At 43.8% G+C, this 19,295-nt stretch overlaps 1 protein-coding gene across 3 annotated transcripts in view; it reads left to right on the forward strand.

The window, feature by feature from the left end:
- Positions 1–9,749: 9,749 nt before the first annotated feature.
- Positions 9,750–19,295, forward strand: part of mtm1 (myotubularin 1) — a 103,703-nt gene continuing 94,157 nt past the window's right edge. For 2 of the 3 annotated variants that reach the window (XM_067997271.1, XM_067997272.1), the window contains exon 1: positions 9,750–9,846. The gene's annotated coding sequence lies outside the window, so the exon portion shown is untranslated. The remainder of the gene's footprint in view (positions 9,847–19,295) is intronic. The other variant, XM_067997273.1, reaches the window with a different exon arrangement.

The raw sequence follows: 19,295 nt of genomic DNA on the forward strand, positions 1-19,295 counted from the left end.
TTGGCCATTTAGGATTGAGATGAAGAGAAATTTCTTCGCTCAGAGGGTTGTGAATCTTTGGAATTCTCTACCCCAGAGGGCTGTGGATGCTCAGTTGTTGAATATATTCAAGGCTGAGATCAATAGATTTTTGGACTCTAAAGGAATCAAGCGATATGGGGGAATGGGCGGGAAAGTGAATTTGAGGTCGAAGATCAGTCATGATCTTATTGAATGGCGGGGCAGGCTTGAGGGGCCGTATGGCCTACTCCAGCTCCTGTTTCTTATGTTCTCATGTTGTAGTGAACTTTTTCAAATGCCTCTCTACAATAATGTGCCCCAATCATAACCTCATTAGAAGGACACTCCACTCACTGCATTAATGCAATAATGTTCTCTCATTATCTATCCTTAGAATAGAGCAGATTACAGGGTGATTTGATAGAGGTGTTTAAAATTATGAGGGTTGGGACAGGGTAGATAGAAACAGACTGTTTCCAGTGGTTGAGGATTCTAGAACAAGGATACATAAATACAAGATTAAGTGTCAGAAATTTAGGACAGAGAGCAGCAGAAACTTTGTTGCACAGCGTTTTGTGAGGCTATGGAATGCACTACTGTGAGTTAGTGATTGAAGCAGAGACCATGCCAACATTTAAAAATAGCTTATTAGGGTGTTTGAAGGAAAGGGGAACAAAGGAATATAGGTATAGGGTGGGCACATGGGATGAAGCGTACTGCTGATGTGATGGATAAACACCAACATGGACTGGTTGGGCCAAACAGCCTGTTTCCGCATTGTAATTTCTATGCAATTCCAAATCATTCTATATAAGTCTATTAGTTTACGTGTGAGTGACAGCGCTATATTATGATGAGCTTTAGTTTGTGAACTCATGTCCAGTACAATATGGATGGAGCCTGCCAAACTCTTTTCACTAAGGACGTTCACCAGCCAACAGAAAGGACGTTGCCCATCCCTAATTGTCCTACTCATCTGGCCTGAACTCAAACCTGGGTTTCAGAGGTGAAGGGCAGTATTTCAGCCTCTTGCCCCTTTAGTGGCATATTTATGGTTGTCTTAAGGTTGTACCATCATAGTCTTGACTCCATATTTGACATATGGGGCATGATTTTAACATTGAAATGGGTTGGGGGCAGGGGGGGCATTCAAAATTGCAACCATTTCAGACCCACCCCCGACCTGCCCCCAACCCACCTCCAACCGCCCATTTCCAGTTTTTACCGGGGTGGGACAAGGGACAGGCGACCAACCAGCTCTTAGGAGGCAGGTTGGTGACTAAAACCTTTCATGGAGGCTGTGGGCCTCCATTTTTGCAGATTTTGCAATTTCAACCCCTGGGGGCTGGGATTCTGGGCCATCTCCTTCATGCTATATGAAAAGAGGAGAGAAGGCCCTAAACTGCAGGTAAGTGCCTTTTTGGCACAGCTTGAGGGCCCGGAGGAGCAGAGTGCTTCCCCCAGGCCCAACAAGCCTACCTGCAATGACCACCCAGCGATCGCAGACCCCCCTCCCTGATTTCCTACCCCCTCCCCGATCTCCTATCCCCACAACAATTATGGACGCCCACGATGAGCCCCCGACCCCCCCTAACGATCGCAGACCCCTACGGTGACCCCTGACACTCCCAAAATGATAGTGGACCACCGCGATGAACCCTGACCCCCCCAATGATCGCAGATCCCCACGATGACCCCACATCCCCCCCAACAACCACGGACACCCACGATGCCCCCCTGACCCCCCTCAATGATTGCAGACCCCCACGATGATCCCTGACACTCCCCCAATGATTGCGGACCCCAGTGATGACCCCCGACCCCTCCAACGATCGCAGACCCTCACGATGACCCCCGAACCCGACATCCCCCCGCGACTGACCCCCGATCCCTCCCCCCATGACTGACTCCTCCCATGACCCCCATGCCCATCGGTGCCCCCATGCCCACCCATGCCCATCAGTGCCCCATGCCCACCCATGTCCTCATGCCCACCCATGCCCTCTCGTGCCCACCCATGCCCCCTCCCTCAATCCATACAATCAAAGACTTACCTGAAGACTTACCTGAACATGTCCTCTCCCTGGCTGCTCTCCCGTCCGACTGAGACCAGCCTGTCAATCAGGCCGGCCAGTCGGGTGGCAAACCAATAAAAAAAAATTGTAAGGACGTCCAGGAAACCCGTACTTCCGGGCTTCCTGTCCGCAATTTGATCCTCCCACCCATTTCCCAGCTCAGGGTCAAAATCATGCTCATGGATCTTATAGAAAAATACAAAGAACATTGTGGTGATTTATTCTGATCTCTGTAGCTATATTTTCTCTCTAAAGATGTCATTGCTTCCTTTGTATTGGCTCACCAAAGCTTTACAGTCATTGGGCTATAAATTGGCTTCTAGCGTGACGTGCGGCAGACTCCATCTTGGTAAAGGCGTTCACGCATATGCAGATAATGAACTCCTGCAGTATGTAAAGTAGGAAGAATATGCATTAGATCAGTGTGCAACATTGATTTAAAGGGACAGATACGATTTTGGAAATCAACACTCCAGCCAACTCACTGTCTTAACCTTGCACAGCTGAACAGGTCGTAAATAGCATGGAGGATCCCTCACCAGCGCTATTAAAGGGGTCATGCAGGAGTTACCGGTTAGTTGCTGGATTATTGCTTTTGGCTGCTGATGCATTTGTACCTGTTTTTGGAGGTCTCCTATACTTGAATACTAGGACTAGGGGACACAGCCTAAAAATTAGAGCCAGGACTTGCAGGAGCGAGCTTGGGAAATGCTTCCACACGCAAAGGGTGGTAGAAGTTTGGAACGCTCTTCCGCAAATGGCAGTTGATGCTAGCTCAATTCTAAATTTTAAATCTGAGATTGATAGATTTTTGTTAACCAAAGGTATTAAGGGATATGGGGCTAAGGTGGGTATATGGAGTTAGGTTACAGATCAACCATGATCTCATCGAATGGCGGAACAGGCTCGAGAGGCCATATGGCCTACTCCTGTTCCTATCCGTCTATGTTCCTATAATAAAGTTTCAATGCTGTACAGGGAGTGGGCTGGCTAGCTGACAGGCAACAGCAAGGGCACTGGCAGAGTGGCAGGGGTGGGACAGGAATGCAATCATCCTGAGAGAGGACAGCAGGTTCATGTTCCATGGAGCCACTGCCACTTGCTGCCTCCTGTTATGTGCCACCTTCTCCTGCAAGAAAGCAGGTCGTGGTGTCAGTGAGTGTCCTGCAAGATGTTTGGGTGATGTGCCTATCATGGTTGAATAGCTGTCAGTGTGTGTGGCGTGTGAGTTATGGGTGTGCAGCTTGCAACAGTGGTAATGTGTGAGGATGAGAGGAAGCATCTGATTGGAAGAGTTGAGTACTGATTGAAAGAGTTTATTGGTAGGTGGGCGATGGGGGGGGGTGTAGTGCATGGAGCAGTGGATGCAGCTAATGGCGCAGTTGGTAGGAAATGTCACTTGACAGTTGACCTCACTCACCTTGTCAAAGCATTGAACTTCTTCCTGCATTGCATCCATGTTCGTGGTGCTATGCACCTGGCATTGACTTTGTCCCCTACTGCCTCCCACTGCACAGGAACATATGTCTGGAAGGCATCTTGCCCCCTTGCAGATATAGGATGCCCCTCCTTCTGTCCACCTCTTGCACCAAGGCCTTTAGTGCATCATCAGAGAACCTTGGTGCACGCTCTCTCGCAGGCCTGGTACAAACTCAGATCGGCAGATTGGTGAGGTCTGGCGTGCAGATTGGAGGATGTGAGATTTAGTAGTGCGCAGCCTTTATTCAATGTTTTAACATAACTCAGCAGTTTGTAAACATAGGGACGGGACCTGCATTTGTGTTTTACGTGTGCGATGTCTGATCTCCGTTCAGACTCCGCGCGAACACATATCATATATTTTGCAAATAAGAGGTGCAGGTTATCTTTAAGTGGTGCGAGGCACTCACGCAATATCAGGGCCCCCCTGCTGGTGAGCAGCCATTCAGCAGCGCAGCTAGGCCGCTCTTAGATATCAGGTAAATCACCAAGCAGCACGAATCTCACGTGCTGCCTGCATCACAACGCACCGCGACCCCTGTGCCCAGATTCGGGGCTTATCTAATTTAACCCCCTCTGTCTTCTTAAGACTAAAAGGATCTTTCCAAGAAACAATAGTAATAAATTAAGCCATTTGGTTTTAGCTTCATTAATCCAAGTGTGTAGCAGGGACAAAGGAATCCATGCATAGTTAAAAGAGGAATACATGCTTGTAGGTTAAATGGCTGGTGGATGTGGCTAACTCGATGTGCTGTTATGGTTCAAGGCAGTCATTTGACTCCTTTGGGCTACGCAAAGATGTATTTTTGCAAATAAGGAAGTCTAATCAGTTCAAATTAGGTTCAGGGCATCATAGCGACCTGCTGAGACTCTGTACTATACTACTTTTGAGACCTCACTGAAACCACTATGCTTAACAATATTCCAGCCTATTGTTGTGAGATGCGACATGTTTAATCACACGTTTCCGATGCATTTTTGAAACTGTTGAATATCTATTTTTTAAAAATTTCATCCCCTCTAGTTTTCCTCTGTCCTCTCCTGAAGGTGCTTGTTTATATATTGGGGTATAGTTCCATGGGTCTGGCAGCCATCCTGTACGTTACCCAGGTGAACATTCGTCGTGAGTGTTAGCAGGCTATTTGATCCTGGAGGCATCGCAGTTGAGCCTGATACTTTCCTCACCCAACATCCACAGATGTGTACTTTCCAGCAAGAGTCACTGGATAGCAATCAGGACAGTGAGTGCTAATCCTGAAAATCTGTGACCATTCCAGCAGTCTCCCACCTTAAGTTCACCAGGAACAGCCACAAAATCAAAATTCTCAAGTTAATAGTTGGGCTTTTGGAGGAGACAAAGCAACAAACACCAAGGCATGGAGATGCTGTAAGTGACCATCATGCTTAAGTCCATGCACACTTGAAATTAATGTAATGCACGTGTACCAACTACTTTAAGCCCCAATTTGGCTCAGTTGATAGCACTGGCCTTTGAGTCAGAAGGTTGTAGTTTCATGTCCTATTCCAAGATTTGGGCACTTAATCTAGTGCAGTACTATGTCACAAATGTGTCACCTCTCACTTACAGACGTTGAATTCCATCTGCTGCTGTTTAGCCCATTCCCCTAACTTATCAATATCTCCTTGCAGCTTCTTTTGGTCTTCTAAAGAATTAACTATACCTCTTATTTACATATCATCTGCAAATTTCAACAAAGCATCCTCTAGGCCTGTACCCAAGTCATTGATATACACAGTGAACAGAAGTGGCCCCAGGATTGAACCCAGAGGGAAACCACTACCCACTTCAAACCATTCTGAAAAACTGCCCTTAACTTTTATTCTCTGATTTCTCCTTTCCAACCAATTTTGAATGCTCCCCATAATTCCATACCCCATTAATATTTTCTAATAATCTCCAAGGTGGTACCTTATCAGAGACTTTTCTAAAGTCCATGTACACAATATCCATTACATTTCCCCCATCTATCATGCTTGACAGACCTCATAGAATTCCTTGAGAAGGTAACAGACATGTTTGTACTATTTGAAATCTGTGCTGGCTATTTTTATTTTCTTTTTACCTAGGAAAGTGGTAATTTGATCTTCCTTCAACTCTCCTAACTCTTTTGAACACCCTCATATGTGTCTCTTCTGTAATATTCCAGGATCTGAAAAAAGAGTTCATAAGGTTATATGGAGAAATAATAAGGCCTATCCCTCACTTAAGGTACTTCATATATCTAAACACCAGACAGCACTGCAGTTACCAAATATTATATTTTATTTCAGGGCAGATGAGGCAGATAAATCCCAGTCCTTAAACAACAAGAAAGCAAATGTTACATGTGGATAATAAGTTTTGTGGTTCACGGTTTGGTGAATATCTACCATTCACAGATGCTGTTAAGCCCTTCTAGAAGAAGAACTTGCCGTTATATAGCACAACTTCAGGATGCCCCAAAATGCTTTACAGTTAATGAAGTTGTTTTGAAGTATAGTTACTAAGCCACTTTTGTAATGTAGGGAAAAGCGGCAGCCAAATTGTAAGGCCTCACAAGCAGCAATGAGATAAATAACCAGATGATCTATTTTAGTGATATTGGTTGAGGAATAAAAGTTAGCCAGGACACTGGGAAAACTCCCCTGCCCTTCTTCGAATATTGCCATGGCATTTTTACGACCATCTGTGGGAGAGCAGATGGGGCCTCGGTTTAATGTCTCATTCAAAAGACGGCAACTCCAACAGTGGAGTACTCTCTCAGTACTGCACAGAAATGTTAGCCTATGTTATGTGCTCAAGCCATTAAATCTTGACCAATAGTTAAATTTACAACTGCTATTTGGTAGGAAAGTCATTTGTTCTTACCCATTAGCACCCCTACACTCTTTATGTTAGTGAGGTGTCTTGGTTTTTTTTTTATTCGTTCATGGGATGTGGGCGTCACTGGAGAGTCCGGCATTTATTGCCCATCCCTAATTGCCCTTGAGAAGGTGGTGGTGACCCACCTTCTTGAACCGCTGCAGTCCGTGTGGTGACGGTTCTCCCACAGTGCTGTTAGGAAGGGAGTTCCAGGATTTTGACCCAGCGACGATGAAGGAACGGCGATATATTTCCAAGTCGGGATGGCGTGTGACTTGGAGGGGAACGTGCAGGTGGTGTTGTTCCCATGTACCTGCTGCTCTTGTCCTTCTAGGTGGTAGAGGTCGTGGGTTTTGGAGGTGCTGTCGAAGAAGCCTTGGCGAGTTGCTGCACTGCATCCTGTGGATGGTACACACTGCAGCCACAGTGCGCCGGTGGTGAAGGGACTGAATGTTTAGGGTGGTGGATGGGGTGCTAATCAAGCGGGCTGCTTTGTCCGGGATGGTGTCGAGCTTCTTGAGTGTTGTTGGAGCTGCACTCATCCAGGCAAGTGGAGAGTATTCCATCACACTCCTAACTTGTGCCTTGTAGATGGTGGAAAGGCTTTGGGGAGTCAGGAGGTGAGTCACTCACTGCAGAATACCCAGCCTCTGTCCTGCTCTTGTAGCCACAGTATTTATCTGGCTGATCCAGTTAAGTTTCTGGTCAATGGTGACCCCCAGGATGTTGATGGTGGGGGATTCGGTGATGGTAATGTCGTTGAATGTCAAGGGGAGGTGGTTAGACTCTCTCTTGTTGGAGATGGTCATTGCCCGGCACTTGTCTGGCGCGAATGTAACTTGCCACTTATGAGCCCAAGCCTGGATGTTGTCCAGGTCTTGCTGCATGCGGGCTCGTACTGCTTCATTATTTGAGGGGTTGCGAATGGAACTGACCACTGTGCAATCATCAGCGAACATCCCCATTTCTGACTTTATGATGGAGGGAAGGTCATTGACGAAGCAGCTGAAGATGGTTGGGCCTTGGACACTGTCCTGAGGAACTCCTGCAGCAATGCCCTGGGGCTGAGATGATTGGCCTCCAACAACCACTGCCATCTTCCTTTGTGCTAGGTGTGACTCCAGTCACTGGAGAGTTTTCCCCCTGATTCCCATTGACTTCAATTTTACTGGGGCTCCTTTGTGCCACACTCTGTCAAATGCTGCCTTGATGTCAAGGGCAGTCACTCTCACCTCACCTCTGGAATTCAGCTCTTTTGTCCATGTTTGGACCAAGGCTGTAATGAGGTCTGGAGCCGAGTGGTCCTGGTGGAACCCAAACTGAGCATCGTTGAGCAGGTTATTGGTGAGTAAGTGCCACTTGATAGCACTGTCGACGACACCTTCCATCACTTTGCTGATGTAGACTGATGGGGCGGTAATTGGCCGGATTGGATTTGTCCTGCTTTTTGTGGACAGGACATACCTGGGCAATTTTCCACATTGTCAGGTAGATGCCAGTGTTGTAGCTGTACTGGAACAGCTTGGCTAGAGGCGCAGCTAGTTCTGGAGCACAAGTCTTCAGCACCACAGCCGGGATGTTGTCGGGGCCCATAGCCTTTGCTATATCCAGTGCACTCAGCCGTTTCTTGATATCACGTGGAGTGAATCCCTGGAACACAGTTCTCTGCTTCTTGCTTTAATTTCAGTAAGAATAAAAATAAAAACTGCATACTAGTTGTGTTTAAAAAGAAAAGTCACAGGCTACACGCAATGGAGAATGTGAATTAACGCCAGATGAGCCATCTTATGGGACGTCACAATTCACTGCCTAGTTCAGAATGATACGAGCATCTACTGTCTTATTCCAGAATGACAAGGGATGCTAAACAATTTATCATCTTGTCACAGAGGGTCAAAGAAATCTTCACACCCATCATAGTAATGACTATTCTATTCATGTGGGCATCCATGAGATGTTTATATTTGCATGCCGATTAAAGATTCTGATTTGATCAAGACCATCTGAATTTTGACTTTTTTTGGTTGTAGTCACCCGATTTTATAAATTCACACTATGTTACACTAAAAATACAGCCAGGAAATTATTTGTTGGAGTTGCTCCCGCTCCAGTGCAGTGAAGTAACACCGGCGGAGTTGGGATCAGCTCCAGGTCAATTTCCTGGCCTATGTTCTCAGCCCTCCTCTTCCTAATTAAGATAATAAATCTCTCCACAGCTGCTCTTTGGTACAGTTCGTAAAGGCAGCATGGAGCTGAACCATAAAGAGCAGAAAGTCTCAGATGTGATTCCTAGTCTGTGCTCAACCCAGTTAGGGTGTCACATTTGGTCTCAGCATCCTTGGGCTAAAGTCAGGAAAATCAGCCTGGATTTCCAGTCCTGATTACTGAAAAGTGTATATGTATGGATAACAATGGGATTTGGTTTTAATGACCCTCATGGTTGAAGAGTCTGCTGAAACTGTTTAGGCTCACAAAGAATGAGTACATGGTCAAGGTACAAAAGGGTGCCTGAGATGGGACTGTACTCAGGAGGGAGTTCGCACTTTCAGAGGGACAGAAGAGAAAACTGGCTGAATAAGGCACCAAACCTCATCACTCCTGATCACAAGGTTTCCTTTTATCTCACAGTACTGGTAACATTATTGGGAGTTAATGACTTATTGGGAGAAGTTATTGAGACCATGGAAGCTGAAATTACACAGTCACTAAACCCTGAGTTAATGACTAGTGATGGTTAGTTTGGCTCCTTACTGTGTCAGGCTCAATAATTCTACAAAGGCAGTTTCCTTGATCAGTTCTCACTTTAAATGAATAGGATTGTCATTCTTTGTAACTTTTTTTTAAAATGTTTTAGTGATGGTAAGTTTCTGCTTTTTATAATGACATTTCAGACTTTCCAACCTGAAGTAAATGTTAGGAAGGCGAAGACTCAGCCGTGTGCCAAAGGCATTAGACGTAGCACAATTTGCTAGCCATTTAGTAGCTGCTTTAAGGCCCCCAGAAGGCTTAGATTGCCAGAAACTTTTTTGTTTGATACAAATATAGATATGAGCAATGAGATAAGTGTTTGCAATTTCAAAATGGAATAGGAAGTTGTGGCATTTGCATGGTTTCCTTGTGCACTTTGCTGGCCCGCGTTTCCTCTGGCTGGTTTTGTGATAAAGATCCGTTTACAATGACAACAGAAAATAAACCACTGACTCAACAACCGCCCCACTTCGCCCAAGAAACTACATCTCCCACAATGCTGCGCGCCGACGCGCGTGCGCAGTGGACAAGAGCCAATGGGGAAGGACGGCAATGTTTGTGCGTGTGGGGCGGTCAGGTGATGCGGTCGGCGGAGGCAGCGGCGGCGGTGGAGCAGCAGCAGCAGCAGCAACAGGCGGAGGGCGGCTCTGGGCTTGCGGGACTCCCGGTCGGGCAGAGTAGGTACGACTTTTTAATTATTATTATTCATTTAAGGCCGCTTTTACCAATTACATGCCACTAATTTACCTTTAATGCGTTAGTTAATAGAAAGGGGGCAGTCTGGATGGTGTGTGCCGGGTGAAGGGTTATAGTCAGCACTTGGGCCTGTTTGGAGTCCTATTCCCCCCCCCCCCCCCTCCCAATGTATTTGGGCAGGTGTCAAAGTTAACAGCAGTTCAAGTCAGAGCGAGTTACAGGGCACTAAATCATCCCAGAATGGGATCTTCAAAAATTAGGCAAAGAATTTTCTTTATCCACATGAGATTTTCTTAGACGTGATGTGTGTGTATATATATATATATATATATATGTTCTTTCTGGATTAAGCTCCAACTGGTGTAATTTTGTTTAATATAGATGTAAGGGAAAATTAAAATGTCAAAAATAGAAAGTAATTTTTTTTTTGCTTGTGCTTTCACCCATTTTGAATATATTTATTGTTTGGGTATGATTCTGATGCAGTTCACTTTTGTGAGTGTGCACCTCCTGCCATCAAAGCAGCAGTAGGTATTTCTTGAAGCCAAAATAGGGAAATTTACTGTAACAACAATTTAAATAGAATGAAGCATATTAAAATTGGAAAATGTTACACAAACTCAATGTAACATTTTCCAATTTTAATGTGCTTCACAAATGTTGAAGTGTAGCAAAAAAACATTGGTGGTATTAAGATGCTGTATCACAGAAAGATGCAGCACAGAAGGAGGCCATTCGGCAAGTCATGCTCTTTGAAAGAGCTATCTAATTCGTCCCACAACCCTGTTCTTTTCCCGTAGACCTTCAAATTTTCCCCTTCAAGTATTTATCCAATTCCCTTTTGAAAATTGCTATTGATTCTGCTTCCACCACCTTTTCAGGCAGTCCATTCCAGATCATAACAACTTGCTGCATAATTTTTTTTTCCTCATGAATGTCATTTTGTCATTGACCATAAATTTGTGTCCTCCGCTTACCGATGCTTCTGCCACTGGAAACAATTTCTCCTTATTTACTCTATCAAAACATGATTTTGAACATCTCTATCAAATCTCCTCTTTACCTTCTCTGTTCTAAGGAAAACAACCCCAGCTTCACCAGTCTCTCATCCCTGGTACCATTCAAGCAAATCTCCTCTGCACCCTCTTTAAGGCCTCGACATCCTTCCTAAAGTGTGGTGCCCAGAATTAGCCGCAATACTCCAGCTGGGTCCTAACCAGTGTTTTATAAAGGTTTAGCATAACTTCCTTGCTTTTGTACTCAGGCCTCTATTTATCAAGCCATGGATCCTGTATGCTTTTTTAACAGCCTTCTCAACTTGTCCTGCTACCTTCAAAGATTTGAGTACATACATCCCCAGGTCTCTCTGTTCCTGCACCCCCTTTAAAATTAGACCATTTAGCTTATATTGCCTCTTCTCATTCTTCTGACCAAAATATATCGCTTCAGACTTAAATGTGTTAAATTTCATTTGCCATGTGTCTTCCCAGTTCACTAATCTGTTTATGTCCTCCTGAACTCTATTACTATGCTCATTGTTTATTACATTTGAGTTTTGTATCATCTGCAAACTTGAAATTATGCCCTGTATACCCAAGTCCAGGTCATTAATATATATCAAAAAGAGCAGTGGTCCTAATACTGACCCCTGGGGAACACCACTGTATACTTCCCTCCAGTCTGAAAAACAACTGTTACCACTAGTCTCTGCTTTTTGATATGACATTCCGAGAATGTCATAAAATGTCTAACATTCTGACTAACTAGAACCAAAAAAGTTTCATCAAAGGGCACAGTTATTTGTGCAAAATGAATGCCCTGCCATTCGTGCATATTCTAACCCGTGTGATCCAACAAGTTTTGTCAACTTTGCTTTATTTTGTTTTTCGTCTCAGAAGTAGTCTTTAAAATAATGGGCTTCTGGGGAAAAAAAAAGTGATTCATGCAAGTTTTAATGATTTAGCAATGAAATCGCTTCTGTGCTGATGAATAGTGGATATGATAGAATGGATACTGGTAGCCCTTTGCTACCTCGTTCAAAAAATCATTTTTTGTCTGAGCCCAGAAATGGGCTGTTCCATCATAGGGGGCATCACTGCCAAGTCTGATCAATTGCCTGACCCAACATGTACACCCGTGAACTTTCCAGCAGGGGTCACTGGATAACGACCAGGAGCAGGAAAGCTGGCTAATTTCATTTTCTGCCTCCTTGGCCCAAGGGCACTGAGGCCAATTGTTCTATCCCAGTCACTCCCTAAATGAGATCAGCTAAATCAGCATGGATCAGAGATCAACCTTGGTCTTTGTGGCTGTATGTCACACAAGGCTGTGCAGTTTCCAACCGAGCCATTTGGGGAGCTCCTTCAATAATGCCTTGAAAGATTGTACAACTTTAATCCATTGATTTGGAACCATGTACTGGAACTAGAGTATTTAGCAAATCGTTGATGTCAACTTGGAAGGGTTTGATGGTATTTAATACAAGTGACAGTTTTCTTACTTCCTTTTTTCTGCAAAATTCTACTTTTTTTTTCTTCCGAATAAGGTAAGGCACTCATACATTCTGATGTACGATGTTAAATTCTGAGTGCTACTGAGCCATATGTGAATTATCATTTTGCAGAGGTCACTGTCAAATACTTTGTTTCAGAATGTTTTTGCATTGATTTTATTTTCAATAGAGTAAATAGCAACCATAGAAGCAATAGTAACTGTAGTGAAATACATTAAAAGATGGTTTAAAGTATGTGGATATGTGTTCAAAAAGTACAGCTCAGGCCCTCAACCTTCCCTCTCCTTTGCTTAAGTTATTATGCTCTTTCCTAGAGTGTTAGCCGTGGCTAAGTGGGAGCACACTTGCCTCTTGTGTCAGAAGGTTGTGGGTTCAAGTCTCACTCCAGAGACTTGAGCACAAAATCTAGGCTGATGCTCCAGTGCAGTATTTGAGGGAGTGCTGCACTGTTGGAGGTACTGTCTTTTGAGATGTTAAACCAAGGCTCTGACTGCCCTCTCAGGTGGATGTAAAAATCCCATGGCACTATTTCGAAGAAGGACAGGAAGTTCTCTCCGTTGACCTAGCCAATATTTAAGTCTCAACCAACGTCACTAAAAGGAAAGCGATTATCTGACCATTATCACACTGTGAGAGCTTGCTGTGAACAAATTGGCTGCCGCATTTCCCTCATTACAACAGTGACTACATTGCAGCCCCGCTTCCACTATTTAAAGGGGCTGGTTCTCAATTTTTGGTTAAACGTCTGTCCAATGCTCCTGATCTTGGGTCACCCGGTACTTAAGGGGGCAAGCAGATTGTGGAACCTCCTTGTATATCTGCTCCTGGGCCTGGTCCAAACCATTCATAGGTCTTAGATGCGTAGGATCCGTGGTGAAGGTCTCTCTGACTGCTTGCCTCCCTTCTGCGGCCTTGTGCACATCCGGGTGGTCCTGGAGAGGGATCACGAGGCTTTCACCGGTACTGTTAAGGGGCATAACTTTAAAATTAGAACTAGGCCATTCAGGGGTGATGTTAGGAAGCACTTCTTCATGCAAAGAGTAGTGAAAATCTGGAACTATCTCTCCCAAAAAGCTGTTGACGCTAGGAGTCAATTGAAAATTTCAAAACTGAGAGTGATAAATTTTTGTTAAGCAAGGGTATTCAGGGTTACGGAACCACGGCAGATAGACTCAGTTAAGATATGGATCAGCTGTGATCTAATTGAGCGGCGGAACAGGCTTGAGGGGCTGAATGGCCTACTCCTGTCCCTGACCTGTGGGCACCACAGGACGTTAACTGTATCATTGATGAGGAAAACACGATTAATGATTTAGGTTTATTTTGTTTCGTCCATTTCTTAGTTTTAATGGACCATCTGTAGTCATGTTGCATTAATGGTGCCTACCTCTCGAGGGGGGCACTTATTGTGCTGTTTTTGTAATGGTGGCACTGAGTACCCAGTGTTACCCCAATAGTGCTATTCAAAATAGTCTAAACTCTTGACTTTTCTGGGAAAGACAGTGGGCACTGCAAGATGTACCATCTCGTCCTTCTTTGAACTTCACGTATGATTTCATTTTTGTTTCAGTTGTATTAGTTTAAACTAATGTATTTTCTCTAAGTAGGGGAGCGCTCATTTCAAGTTAACAGCAGAATTGAGATCCTGTCAATAAACATGTTCAAATCTTTAATTTTCAATCTTTCTGATGTAGGGTTACACATCTGGAACATCAAAGCCTTTCTCTTTACAGATACTAATTAATGTGTGTGTTTCCAGTAATTTCTGTTTTTATTTTATTCTGCATGTGTGATCCTAAACATTATTGGCAGGCTGATTGACTGTGAGGGGATTCACAGCTTATTTGACCCTGCCTTCACCTGATGTCCAGACATGCATGTTTCCAGCAGAAATCATGGAATAGTGATCAAAAACTGGATCTATGACCAGTTTTTCCATTTTTTGATTCAGGGGCATGGAGAGCAATTATAGCATCTCTACTATTGCCATGGCTGAGATCAGCAACCCAACACTGACTGGAGATAGAAGTTTAGACCTTTCTGCTCTGCATGGCTCAGCTACTCACTGCCTTAACCAGCAGAGTGATTGGTTGAACCATAATGTGCATTTTCAGACCAGGACCTACTCCGTTAATGGTAGGGCGTTGGGGAGAGTTATAGAACAAAGAGATCTAGGAGTACAGGTTCATAGCTCCTTGAAAGTGGAGTCACAGGTGGATAGGGTGGTGAAGAAGGCATTCGGCATGCTTGGTTTCATTGGTCAGAACATTGAATACAGGAGTTGGGATGTCTTGTTGAAGTTGTACAAGACATTAGTAAGGCCACACTTGGAATACTGTGTACAGTTCTGGTCACCCTATTATAGAAAGGATATTATTAAACTAGAAAGAGTGCAGAAAAGATTTACTAGGATGCTACCGGGACTTGATGGTTTGACTTATAGGGAGAGGTTAGATAGACTGGGACTTTATTCCCTGGAGAGTAGGAGGTTAAGGGGTGATCTTATAGAAGTCTATAAAATAATGAGGGGCATAGATAAGGTAGATAGTCAAAATCTTTTCCCAAAGGTAGGGGAGTCTATAACGAGGGGGCATAGATTTAAGGTGAGAGAGGAGAGATACAAAAGGGTCCAGAGGGGCAATTTTTTCACTCAAAGGGTGGTGAGTGTCTGGAACGAGCTGCCAGAGGCAGTAGTAGAGGCGGGTACAATTTTGTCTTTTAAAAAGCATTTGGACAGTTACATGGGTAAGATGGGTATGGAGGGATATGGGCCAAGTGCAGGCAATTGGGACTAGCTTAGTGGTATAAACTGGGCGACATGGACATGTTGGGCCGAAGGGCCTGTTTCCATGTTGTAAACTTCTATGATTCTATGATTTTCAATTGAAACTTCATGTGACTCCCCAATGTAAACTAAAGGGTACAATTCTAAAAGGGATGCAGGAATAGAGCGATTGCCAAATCTTTGAAGGTGGCAGGACAGGTTGAGAAGGCAGTTAAAAAAGTATATGGGATCCTAGACTTTATAAATAGGGGCGTAGAGTACAAAAGCAGGGAAGTTATGATCAACCTTTATAAAACACTGGTTCAGCCACAACTGGAGTATTGTGTCCAGTTCAGGGCACCACTCGTTTGGAAGGATGTGAAGGCCTTGGAGAGGTGCAGAAGAGATTTACTAGAATCGTTCCAGGGATGAGGGACTTCAGTTTCGTGGATAGACTGGAGAAGCTGGGGTTGTTCTCTTTAGAGCAGAGAAGGTTGAGAGGAGATTTGATAGAGGTATTCAAAATCATGAAGGGTCCAGACGGAGTTGATAGAGAAACTTCCCATTGGTGGAAGGGTCAAGAACCAGAGGACATAGATTTAAGGTGATTGGCAAAAGACGACATGAGGAAAAACTTTTTTGCACAGCGAGTGGTTATGATCTGGAATGCACTGCCAGAGGTTGGGGGGGGTGCGTGTGGAGGCAGATTCAATCGTGGCTTTCTAAAGGGAATTGGATAATTACTTGAAGAGGAAAAATTTGCAGGGCTACGGGGAAAGGAGGGGGGAGTGGGACGTGGGACTAGCTGGATTGCTCTTGCAGAGAGCCGGCACGGACTCTCCTTCCGTGCTGTAAACATTCTGTGATTCTAAGGAAAATGTGACATTTGTGTCTTTGTGCATTTTCAGTTTTCGACTGGTTTATTGTAAGTAAAGGCCAACTTGCAAGTTAAGTGTGTTCTAAATTGTGAAAAAAAAATGTGCAAAAGGAATATTTTTGTTAAATAAAAAGGAAAAACTGTAGATGCTGGAGAGGTGAAATAAAAACAGAGTATGTTGGAAATGCACAGCAGGTCAATTAACATCTAAAGAGAAAAGGCAGGTTGTGACATTTTGGGTTTGTACCCTTCATCAGAATGTTCTAATGAAGGCTTGCACTCCTGTAATGTCATAACCTGTCTCTTTACGGATGTTGATTGATGTATTGTGTATTTCCAATTGTCCTTGTTAGTTTTGTACTGAGCTTTTCTTTATAAAAAGGCAAAAACAAACACTTGCACAACTCCTTCATGCCGAACAGCTGTGTAAATTTAAGGTGAATAAATCTCAGGGGCCGGATAAGATGCATCGAGGATTTTTAAGGCAATAAGGGAGAAAATTGCAGGAACTCTGGCACGTATCTTCCAGAAATTGCTGAATACTGGAGAGGTGCCTGGGGAGTGGAGAAAGGCAGATGTTACTCCCTATTTTTAAAGAAGGTTGCATAAATGACCCAGGACACTACTGGCCAGTGAATTTGATGTCCATTGTGGATAAAGTTGTGGAAAGATAAGGTCATGGAGCATCTGAATATAAATAAAATCATAAAAGATAGCCAATATGGGGGTCATGAAGGGGAGATCTTGCCAAGCTAACTTACTGGCTTTCTTTGAGGATGCGACAAAGGAGTTTAATGGGGGTAAGGCAGTGGATGTTGTGTACCTGGATTTCAGTAAAGCCTTTAATACAGTTCCTCTGGAAAGGTTGGTACTGAAAATAAAGAATGCGGGTATCAGTGGAAATATTTTAAAATGGATACATAATTGGTCGACCGATAGAACACAGAGGGCAGTGGTACAGGGTTGGCATCAGCCTGGGAGAATGTTATTGGTGAGGTCTCACAGGGGCCAGTTTTGGTACCTCTTTTGTTTCATATCTTTATAAATGACCTGGAGCTAAGAGTCACAAGCACAGTGGCTAAGTTTGCAGAGGGTACAAAGCTAATGAAGGTGGTAGACTGCAAAGCTGAACAGGACAAGCTACAGGAGGATTTGAATATACTTGGGAATTGGGCAGACAGGTGGCAGATAAAATTCAATGTGGAAAAATGCACAGTTCATCAGAAATGGTTTAATGAATTATTCTCATTAATGCACAGCATGGTGTGGTATTGAAGCATGCAACCCAGGAAGGTTCCAGGTTTGATCTCTGGCCTGTGGAGAGTTAACTGATCTCAGATGGAGTAACGACAGTCCTGCAGTTCGCCTCTTTTCCCCTAGGTGCAGGAAGGGAAAAATATATCAGTGATCCTGCTCCTGTCCCACACACTGCCACTGGCGGGTTACCAGTGTCTGTGGAACCATACCCCAGTATCTGTCACTGCCTTTGGGAGAAGCATAGATAGCTTTTTTGGCAACCAAAGGGATTAAGGGATATGGGCCAAAGGCAGGTATATGGAGTTAGATCACAGATCAGCCATGATCTTATCAAATGACGGAGCAGGCACGAGGGGCTGAATGGCCTACTTCTGTTCCTATGTTCCTAAAAGTGGGGTGGCGGAGGAAATGAGACCTTCATATGCCTGAAAAGTACGATTGTGACACAGCTTATTTATGGGAACTGAGTAGATGGGTCCTGGTTACAAAAGTTTTGAATGTTGTGCTTATCTATCCAGGCCTGGTATTTTTGGACAGTCACATGTTCATTTTGTTGTAGGGTTTACTTGATACTCCAGCTTGCAATCTGTAAATACACATTTCAGAACATGTGCTTTATTTTAGTGAGCATGCATTGGGAAGGATAGTAGTGATTTTAAGTAAGCTATGTTGTGGAAGAGCAACTAGTAGTTTCTAAAGCAGCTCCTCCTTATTTTTGCTTTAGAACAAACTGCTTCAATAAGCAATAGCAAAATTGAGCTGCCATCTTAATTATGAATCTGTTTAAAATTATAGTATGGCTTGCAGAATTAGTCTAATCCCAAACAACTCTATATTGTACAATAGCTGCAGTACCCAAGAGATGATTTTATACTATTAGAATCATCGAGACTAACAGTAGATGTTACCCATGTGATTTCCCCAGAACTACTGCACAGCGACATTAAGATTTCAAATCTCATTAATCATTTGTAGTATGCCCTGAACTAGAGACCTGTCCATCACTGGGAAGTCAGATTCATGACTTGCACCCTGGAGAGTATTAACTAATCAGCTGGGCCTGGCTAATGTAGTAGTGAACATTCCTGATCAGATGCCTAAGTAATTGATTTAGCCTTCACAGTAATGAAATATTAGAGGCATGCATTCTTAACCCTTTACAGAAATCTAGTAAATGGCAGTGTTTGGGGAAGTATAATTCATCCTCTTATATTTGTATGTTATTGTGTTAGTCATACTGAACTTTTTCAGAATATGTATTGTATTCTTACTGATTTATTTCTGAGATTTGGACAGATTTATGTTCTGGTGCCCTCACTTTTTTAAAGAGACACAGAACAAGTGACTAATCAGTTATATCTATGTCGCTGTGTTGTAAGGTCAAGTTGGCCGGTTTGTCCTGTCCCATCTGTCCCCGGGTGATTTCACAGACCGTAAAAGCATTTGTTGAAGGAAAGTCTATCCCAGTGACGTTAAATCACCATTGCTTACTTTCTTAGCCATTCTTGCTGATTGCTTAAAATCTTCATTCCTTTTTGCAAATGGTAATGAGAGAAAGATGGAAAGAAAGAAAGACTTGCATTTATGTAATGCCTTTCATCACCTCAGGAGGTTGCAAAGCGCTTTAAAGCCAATGAAATACTTTTGAAGTGAAGTCGCTGTTGTAATATAGGAAACGAAGCAGCCAATTTCTCCAGAGCAAGGTCCCACAAACAGCAATGTGATATTGACCAGATAATCTTTTTTAATGATGTTGGTTGAGGGATAGATATTGGCCAGGACACAAGGGAGCACTCCCTTGCTCCTCTTCGAAATAATGCCGTGGGATCTTTAATGTCTACCTGAGAGGACTGACGGGGCCTCGGTTTAACGTTTCATCCAAAAAGACCTCCGACAGTGCAGCACTCCTTCGCTATGGCACCGTAGTTTCAGCCTGGATTTTGTGCTCAAGTCCCCGGAGTGGGACTTAAGCCCACAACCTTCTGACCCAGAAGTGAGATTGCTACCTACTGAGCCACGGCTGA

This window comes from Heptranchias perlo, chromosome 15, assembly GCF_035084215.1.
Source record: "Heptranchias perlo isolate sHepPer1 chromosome 15, sHepPer1.hap1, whole genome shotgun sequence".
Taxonomy (NCBI): domain Eukaryota; kingdom Metazoa; phylum Chordata; class Chondrichthyes; order Hexanchiformes; family Hexanchidae; genus Heptranchias; species Heptranchias perlo.